The sequence below is a fragment of the Leucoraja erinacea genome, chromosome 7 (genome assembly GCF_028641065.1).
Source record: "Leucoraja erinacea ecotype New England chromosome 7, Leri_hhj_1, whole genome shotgun sequence".
Lineage (NCBI taxonomy): Eukaryota > Metazoa > Chordata > Chondrichthyes > Rajiformes > Rajidae > Leucoraja > Leucoraja erinaceus.
In genome coordinates this window covers 49,812,709-49,821,424 of record NC_073383.1, presented here as the reverse complement: position 1 = coordinate 49,821,424, position 8,716 = coordinate 49,812,709, and positions in this window count along the sequence as shown.

The following is an 8,716-nucleotide window of genomic DNA, read 5'->3' as shown; positions in this document are numbered from 1 at the left end:
CATTTAAAAGACACTTGGGTAGGTTTTGAAGAAATGGGTCAAATGCAAGCAGGTGGGACTAGTGCAGATGGGGCATCTTGGTCGGTGTGGGTAAGTTGTGCCAAAGGACCTATATGACTCTAAGACTTTATAACCAATTCAAAGTCCAATGCAGATGGTTGCTGAGGTGGCGGTTTGGGTAGGGTTGTGCATAATGAGGATCGATGAGGCATTTTGGTCAGCATGGACTGTTTTCGTGCTGTCATACTTTATGATTTCATAATTCTTTTTAATATAATCTGAAGAAATATATTTTTAAACGTGAATGGAGTCAAGTGAGATAGAGATTGGGCAAGAATGAGGTTCTGAAGTAAATGATCAACCATAATCCTACCAAATTGGGAGGAAATATGAGGCGTGCAATATTGACTCCTGTCTGTTGCTTATATTTTTATGTTCTAATGCTCCTTAGTTCACATTGTCAAAACGCAATAAGTTTAGAATTTTCTATTAAATTAACCCTTCTCTGCCCCAATGAACATATCTTGGAATCCTCAAATAGAACAGGAACAGGACCTTCGACCCATAATGTCTATGCCGAACATGATGCCGAACATCCTATCACCCTTGGTTAAATCCCTCCCTACCTATGTCCAAGACACCTCAGACACTCTCCGTCGTCTCCGCGCATTCAATTCTCTAGGCCCTCACCCCCTCATCTTCACCATGGACGTCCAATCACTATACACCTCCATCCCCCACCACGATGGTCTCACAGCCCTCCGGTTCTTCCTCGACCAGAGAAGCAACCCATACCCAGCCACTGACACTCTCCTCCGCCTAGCGGAGCTGGTCCTTACCCTCAATAACTTCGAGTTCGACTCCTCCCACTTCCTCCAAATACAAGGCGTAGCTATAGGCAAACTCATGGTCACCAGCTATGCCTGCCTATTTGTAGGTTACGTCGAACAATCCTTATTCCATACATACCAGGGCCCCATCCCCAACCTCTACCTCTGCTACATCGACGACTGCTTTGGTGCCACCTCCTACACCCACATACAACTGACTGACTTCTTCCACTTGACCACTTGTTTCCACCCGGCACTGGAATACACCTGGACCATTTCCGACACTTCCCTACCATTCCTTGACCTCACTATCTCCATTGCAGGTGATAGACTTCTAACCGACATACACTATAAACCCACTGACTCCCATGGCTATCTGGACTACACTTCTTCCCACCCTGCTTCCTGTAAGGACTCCATCCCCTACTCCCAATTCCTCCGTCTACGCCGCATCTGCTCCACGGATGAGGCTTTCCACACCAGGACATCTGAAATGTCCTCACTATTCAGGGAACGGGGGTTCCCCTCCTCCACCATAAATGAGGCTCGCACCAGGGTCTCTTCCATACCCCGCAACACTGCTCTCTCTCCCCATCCCCGCACTCGCAACAAGGGCCGAGTCCCCCTAGTCCTCACCTTTCACCCCACCAGCCATCACATACAAAAAATAATCCTCCGTCAGTTTCGCCACCTCCAACGTGACCCCACTACTGGCCACATCTTCCCATCTCCCCCCATATCTGCCTTCCGCAAAGACCGCTCCCTCCATAACTCCCTTTTCAATTCCTCCCTTCCCTCCCGGTCCACCCCCTCCTCCGGCACTTTCCCTTGCGGCCGCAGCAGATGCAACACTTGTCCCTTTACCTCCCCCCTCAACTCCTTTCAGGGACCCAAGCAATCGTTCCAGGTGCGACAGAGGTTTACCTGCATCTCTTCCAACCTCATCTATTGCGTCCGCTGCTCTAGATGTCAGCAGATCTATATCGGTGAGACCAAGCGGAGGTTGGGCGATCGTTTCGCCGAACACCTCCGCTCGGTCCGCAATAACCTAGCTGACCTCCCGGTGGCTCAGCACTTCAACTCCCCCTCCCACTCCGTCTCCGACCTCTCTGTCCTGGGTCTCCTCCATGGCCACAGCGAGCAGCACCGGAAATTGGAGGAACAGCACCTCATATTCCGTTTGGGGAGTCTGCACCCCGGGGGCATGAACATCGACTTCTCCCAATTCTGTTAGTCCTTGCTGTCTCCTCCCCTTCCTCAGCTCCCCTGCTGTCTCCTCCCACCCTCCAGCCTTCCGGCTACTCCTCCTTTTCCCTTTCTTGTCCCCACCCACCCCCACCCCTGATCAGTCTGAAGAAGGGTTTCGGCCCGAAACGTTGCCTATTTCCTTCGCTCCATAGATGCTGCTGCACCCGCTGAGTTTCTCCAGCTTTTCTGTGTAACCTTCGATTCTCCAGCATCTGCAGTTCCCTCTTTAACATGATGTCAAGTAATCTCTGCCTGCACCTGATCCATCTCTCTCCATTCTTTGCATATCCATGTGTCTATTTAAAAGCTTCTTAAATATCACTGTAATATTCATATCCACCACTGCTTCTAGCAGTAGGTCCCAGGCACCCACTACTGTCTGTGTAAAAATCTTGCCCCGCAGATCACCTTTCAACTTTCCCCCTCTCACATTAAAATTATGTCTTCTAATCCTCGACAAAGAGGTTTTGATTAACCATGCTATCTACTCCTCTCAAAATTTGATATGCATTTATCTGGTTGCCCCTCGGCCTCCAACACAAGGCAAAGAGTGACAATAAAGGTTTTTTTTTTCTGATTGGCTGCCGGTGATTAGCGGAGTTTCGCAGGGCTCAGTGCTGGGGCCGCTGATCTTCACATTGTATATTAACGATTTGGATGGGGACTCCGAAGGCTTTGTGGCCAAGTTTGAGGATGATATGAAAATAGTGGAGGGGCAGGTAGTGTAGTGAAAGCAGGGACTCTGCAGGAAGACTTTGATAGATTGGGAGAGTGGGCAGAGAAATGGTAGATGGAACTTAGTGCAGCAAAGTATGGAGTCATGCATTTTGGTAGTAGGAATAAAGGCGTAGATTATTTTCTAAATTGGAAGGGAGTCCAGAAATTGGAGGTGCAAAGGGACACAGGAGTGCTAATGCAGGATTCCCAAAAAGTTAATCTGCAAGTCGAATCGGTAGTAAAGAAAAAAACAAAATTCTAGCATTTATTTCGAGAGGGCTTGTATACAAAAATAGGAATGCAAAGCTGAGGCTCAATAAGGTGCTGGTCAGGCCGCATTTGGAATATTGTGAGCAATTTTGGGCACCATATCTGAGGAAGGATGTGCTGGCTCTGGAGAGGGTCCAGAGGAGGTTTACAAGAATAATCCGAGGAATGAGTAGGTAAATAATGATGAGTGTTTGACGGCACTGGGCCTATACTCGCTTGAGTTTAGAATAATGAGAGGGGACAGAATAGTGAAAGGCTTGGATAGAGTGGATGTGGAGAGGATGCTTCCACTAGTGGGAGAGTGTGGGACTAGAGGTCATAGCCTCAAAATTAAAGGACGTACTTTTAGGAAGGAGATAAGGAGGAATTGCTTTAGTCAAAGGGTAGTGAATCTGTAGAATTCTTTGCCACAGAAGGCTGTGGAGGCAAAGTCAGTGGATATATTTAAGGCAGAGATGGATAGATTCTTGATTAGTATAGGTGTCAGAGGTTATGGGGAGAAGGCAGGAGAATGAGGTTAGGAGGGGGAGACGGATTAGGCATGATTAGGCAGAGTAGACTTGATGGGCCAAATGGTCTAATTGTGCTCCTATCACATGATCTTCTGATCTTATGGCCTTATGATCTTATGAACACTCCAGAGAAAATAGTTTGGGTTTGTCCAACCATTCCTTATAGCTAATGCTCTTTAATATAGGCAGCATCCTGGTAAACCTGCATGTTCTCCAAAGCCTCTATATCCTTCCTGTAATGGGATGACCAGAAATGTACACAATATTCCAAATGTGGCATAACCAAAATGTCATGGTGCTGCAACATGGCTTCCTGACTCTTTTGCTCAATTCCACAACTGAAGATGCAAACACACCATGTACCCTATTAATCACTCGATTGGGCCTCTTTCAGAGAACTGTGTACTTGGATCCCAACATCCCTTAATATATTTTAAATTTAACCATCATTCCTCACCCATTGCCAATACCTCCATCTTATCCGCTTTTAATGATATCAATCCTTGTTCATACCCTGGCAGACGATAGCCTTTTACAAACATAGGATATTTCAGGAGCCAATAACAAGGGTTTAGCTTAAATTTTCTTTGAAGTTGAGAACTGTTCTTGGCATCATTTATCCAGCACTTCCACCTTGTCACCTTATACCAGACAATGTGAAGTGAAATCTGGGAGAGGGCACAGACCTGAAGCAACATAATTGAGAGCATTCCTTTCATTCCATCATCTCCAGAGATTTGACGCAAGAGCATTCAGTAACAGTGGAGCACAGACTTGGCTTGTGTTGAGGTGCATTTCTCTCAACACTGCCAAGATTTTCTGGGCATCATTCGAGTAACGATAACCTTAACTCATTCATTGTCAATGGGTTAAACGTAGAACTAACATGGCGGTGTTTGGTTAATCTAATCTGATCTGTAAAGCAACAGTGAGTGATGTTTTCACACAGTGATGTTGAGTATTTCTGAGTAGTGCTGACCATTGAGGTGATCCACTGTGCCGTGCGTGGGTGTACCTGTGCAGTGGTACACTGGGGGCAGTGGGTTCGTGTTGGCTGAGTCCAGGTTGGTTTTGTGGGCAGCTTGCGAACTAATGGTCTCTCTATCTGCCGGCCAGGTTTGTGTGGGACATATTTCCCAGTTCACTGCCAGGAACGCATCATTGCAGTTTGTTGAAATATAAATCTGCAACGTGCAGGTAAACAGTTGGCAACAAGTGCAAGTATCTGAGCTTGCATGAACTGAAACCTTCACACTGTGACTGACAAACAAGATGCTGCAGAGCTCCAATGCGGTCTCTGGGAAAGTTATATCAGAATGTGTTCTGTTCAAACCACCTCGTGCCAAAGTAATCTGTGGTTCAGTAAACATCTGACGTGCTCATCACCCTGTGTTCACCATCCTGTGTTAATGGCCAGAGGTTTAAATCATGGACCCTTGGCTCAGTGTGGTCCATGGCCATGAATAGATCCTCACTGTATTTTCAATTATTGCTCTTCCGCTCATACCTCTGCACACAATGAGTGCAGGTTGCTGCAGCATTTACTGATGAGCAGTGTCAGCCCCGTCACAAAGCATTCTCTGTGACGCATTCCTGACGACGGAAGTCATTCGGCATTCCGAGCGTGGGTGCATCACCCAGGGGTTGGACTTGGACTGGGAATTGTTGATAGTGGTTCTGAAACCTGTGGTCAGGCCTCCTGGCTCCTGGGCTGTGTGTAAGCTTCATGGTCCATGTGAGGAGGAGGGGAGAGCAAAAGGGAGAAGGTCAAAACAATTCATGGAAGTAAACAGCTCAAGGGTAACTGCCAAGGGAACAGGTGTCAACATCCGCTCAAAAATAGCCATTGTGTTTTGAACAGGAACTAGGCCACCAGGGCATCGGAAATGTCCTTGTTCTTCAGGGAACGGGGATTCCCCTCCGCCACCATAGATGAGGCTCGCACCAGGGTCTCATCCATACCCCGCAACACTGCTCTCTCTCCCCATTCCCGCACTCGCAACAAGGGCAGAGTCCCCCTAGTCCTCACCTTTCACCCCACCAGCCGGCAAATACAACAAATAATCCTCCGCCATTTCCGCCACCTCCAACGTGACCCCACCACTCGCCACATCTTCCCATCTCCCCCTATGTCTGCCTTCCGCAAAGACCGCTCCCTCCGCAACTCCCTTGTCATTCTTCCCTTCCCTCCCGTACCACCCCCTCCCCGGGCACTTTCCGTTGCAACCGCAAGAAATGCAACACCTGTCCCTTCACCTCCCCCCTCGACTCCATTCAAGGACCCAAGCAGTCGTTCCAGGTGTGACAAAGGTTCACCTGTATCTCCTCCAACCTCATCTAGGTTGGAGGAACAGCACCTCATATTCCGCCTGGGTTACCTGCGTCCGGATGGCATGAACGTTGAATTCTCCCAGTTTTGCTAGCCCTTGCTGTCTCCTCCCCTTCCTTAACCCTCGAGCTGTCTCCTCCCATCTCCCCGCCCTCGGGCTCCTCCTCCTCCCTTTTTCCTTCCTTTTCCCCCCCACCCCCCATCAGTCTGAAGAAGGGTTTCGGCCCGAAACGTCGCCTATTTCCTTCGCTCCATAGATGCTGCTGCACCCGCTGAGTTTCTCCAGCATTTTTGTGTACCTTCGATCTTCCAGTATCTGCAGTTCCTTCTTGAGCACTAGGTTATCATGATTGCCTGTAACTATAGACTCTGTGTTAACCCTTGGAATGTTCCATTACTCTTTGGGTAACTGTCCCTATTTTATTTTCTATAGTTTAAGTCTTGGTGAGACCACACCTGGAGTATTGCGTACAGTTTTTGTCTCCAAATCTGAGGAAGGACATTATTGCCATAGAGGGAGTGCAGAGAAGGTTCACCAGACTGATTCCTGGGATGTCAGGACTGCCTTATGAAGAAAGACTGGATAGACTTGGTTTATACTCTCTAGAATTTAGGAGATTGAGAGGGGATCTTATAGAAACTTACAAAATTCTTAAGGAGTTGGACAGGCTAGATGCAGGAAGATTGTTCCCGATGTTGGAGAAGTCCAGGACAAGGGGTCACAGCTTAAGGATAAGGGGGAAATCCTTAAAATCCGAGATGAGAAGAACTTTTTTCACACAGAGAGTGGTGAATCTCTGGAACTCTCTGCCACAGAGGCTAGTCGAGGCCAGTTCATTGGCTATATTTAAGAGGGAGTTAGATGTGGCCCTTGTGGCTAAGGGGGATCAGGGGGTATGGAGAGAAGGCAGGTACAGGGGATACTGAGTTGGATGATCAGCCATGATCATATTGAATGGCGGTGCAGGCTCGAAGGGCCGAATGGCCTACTCCTGCACCTAATTTCTATGTTTCTATGTTTCTATGGTTATAATATTGATACTAGTGGGGTTCTGCAGGAATCTGTGCTGGGACATCTGCTGTGTGTGATATATATAAATGACTTGGATCTAAACGTACAGTAGATGGGTTGGATAGTAAGTTTGCAGTGTACAACAAGATTGCTGGGTTGCAGATTGTGAGGAATGCTGTCAAGGTATGCAGAAGGATATAGATGAGCTATAGAAATAGGCAGAGAAATGACAGATGGAGTTTCATCCAAGTAAGTCTGAGATGTTGCACTTTGGGAGGTCAAATGTAAGGGGTAAATATACAATTAAAGACATGACCCTCAACAGCATTGATGTACAGAGGGATCTTGGGGTCCATGTCCATGAAAGTGGCAACACAAATGGATAGTGGTAAATAAAGCATATGTATGCTTACTTTCACAGGAGAATGTATTGTGTATAAGAGTCAGGAAGTCATGATGCACCTTTTTAGGACTTTGGCTAGGCTGCATTTGGAGCATTGGAGGAAGGATGTGGAGTCTTTGGAATGGGTGCGGAGGATGTTTACCAGAATGATACCTAGATTAGGGGGTAATAGGTATGGGTGAGTTTGGAGAGACATGGATTGTTTTCTCTGGAATGCCAGAGGTTACTGGGAGATCTGATAGAAGTACAGCGCCCTTCCTAATGTTTGGAACAAAGACCCATCATTTATAGATTTGCCTCTGTACTCCACAATTTGAGATTTGTAATTTAAAAAAATCACGTGGTTAATGTGCACATTTTCAGATTTTATGAAAGGGTATTTTTATACATTTTGGTTTCACCATGTGGATATTACAGCTGTGTTTATACATAGTCCCCCCTATTCAGGGCACCATAATGTTTGTGGCACATGGAGTCTCAGATGTTTGTAATTGCTCAGGTGTGTTTAAATTCCTTCTTAATGCAGGTACAGTATAAGAAAGCTTTCAGCAACTTGTCTTTCCTCCAACCTTTCCATCACTTTTTAATAAAATTTTATTGCTGTTTATCAACATGAGGACCAAAGTTGTGCCAATGAAAGTCAAAGAAGCCATTATGAGACTGAGAAACAATAATAAAACTGTTGATGACATCAGCCAAACCTCAGGCTTACCCAAATCAAACGTTTGGAACATCATTAAGAAGAATGATAGCACTGGTGAGCTTACTAATCACAAAGGGATTGACAGGCCAAGGAAGACCTCCACAGCTGATTACAGAAGCATTCTCTCTATAATAAAAAAAATCCCCAAACACCTGTCCGACAGATCAGAAACACTCTTCAAGAGTCAGGTGTGGATTTGTCAATGACCACTGTCCGCAGAGGAGTTCATGAATAGAAATACAGAGGCTACACTGCAAGTTGCAAACCACTGGTTAGCTGCAAAAATAGAATGGCCAGGTTACAGTTTGCCAAGAAGTACTTAAAAGAGCAACCACAATTCTGGAAAAAAAGGTCTTGTGGACAGATGAGACGAAGATTAACATATCAGAGTGATGACAAGAGCAAAGTATGCAGGAGAGAATGAACTGCCCAAGATCCAAAGCATACCACCTTCTGAACCTTCTGAACCTTCTGAATTTGGTAGTCGGCAGGGCAGTACTCTGCATATCGCCACCTTGGACAATTTAACATTTTTATCAAGCCAATTAACCTTCAAACCTGTATGTCTTTGGAGTGTGGGAGGAAACCGAAGATCTCGGAGAAAACCCACGCAGATCATGGGGAGAACGTACAAACTCCAGAGACAGCACCCGTAGTCGGGATCGAACCCGAGTCTCTGGAGCTGCATTTTA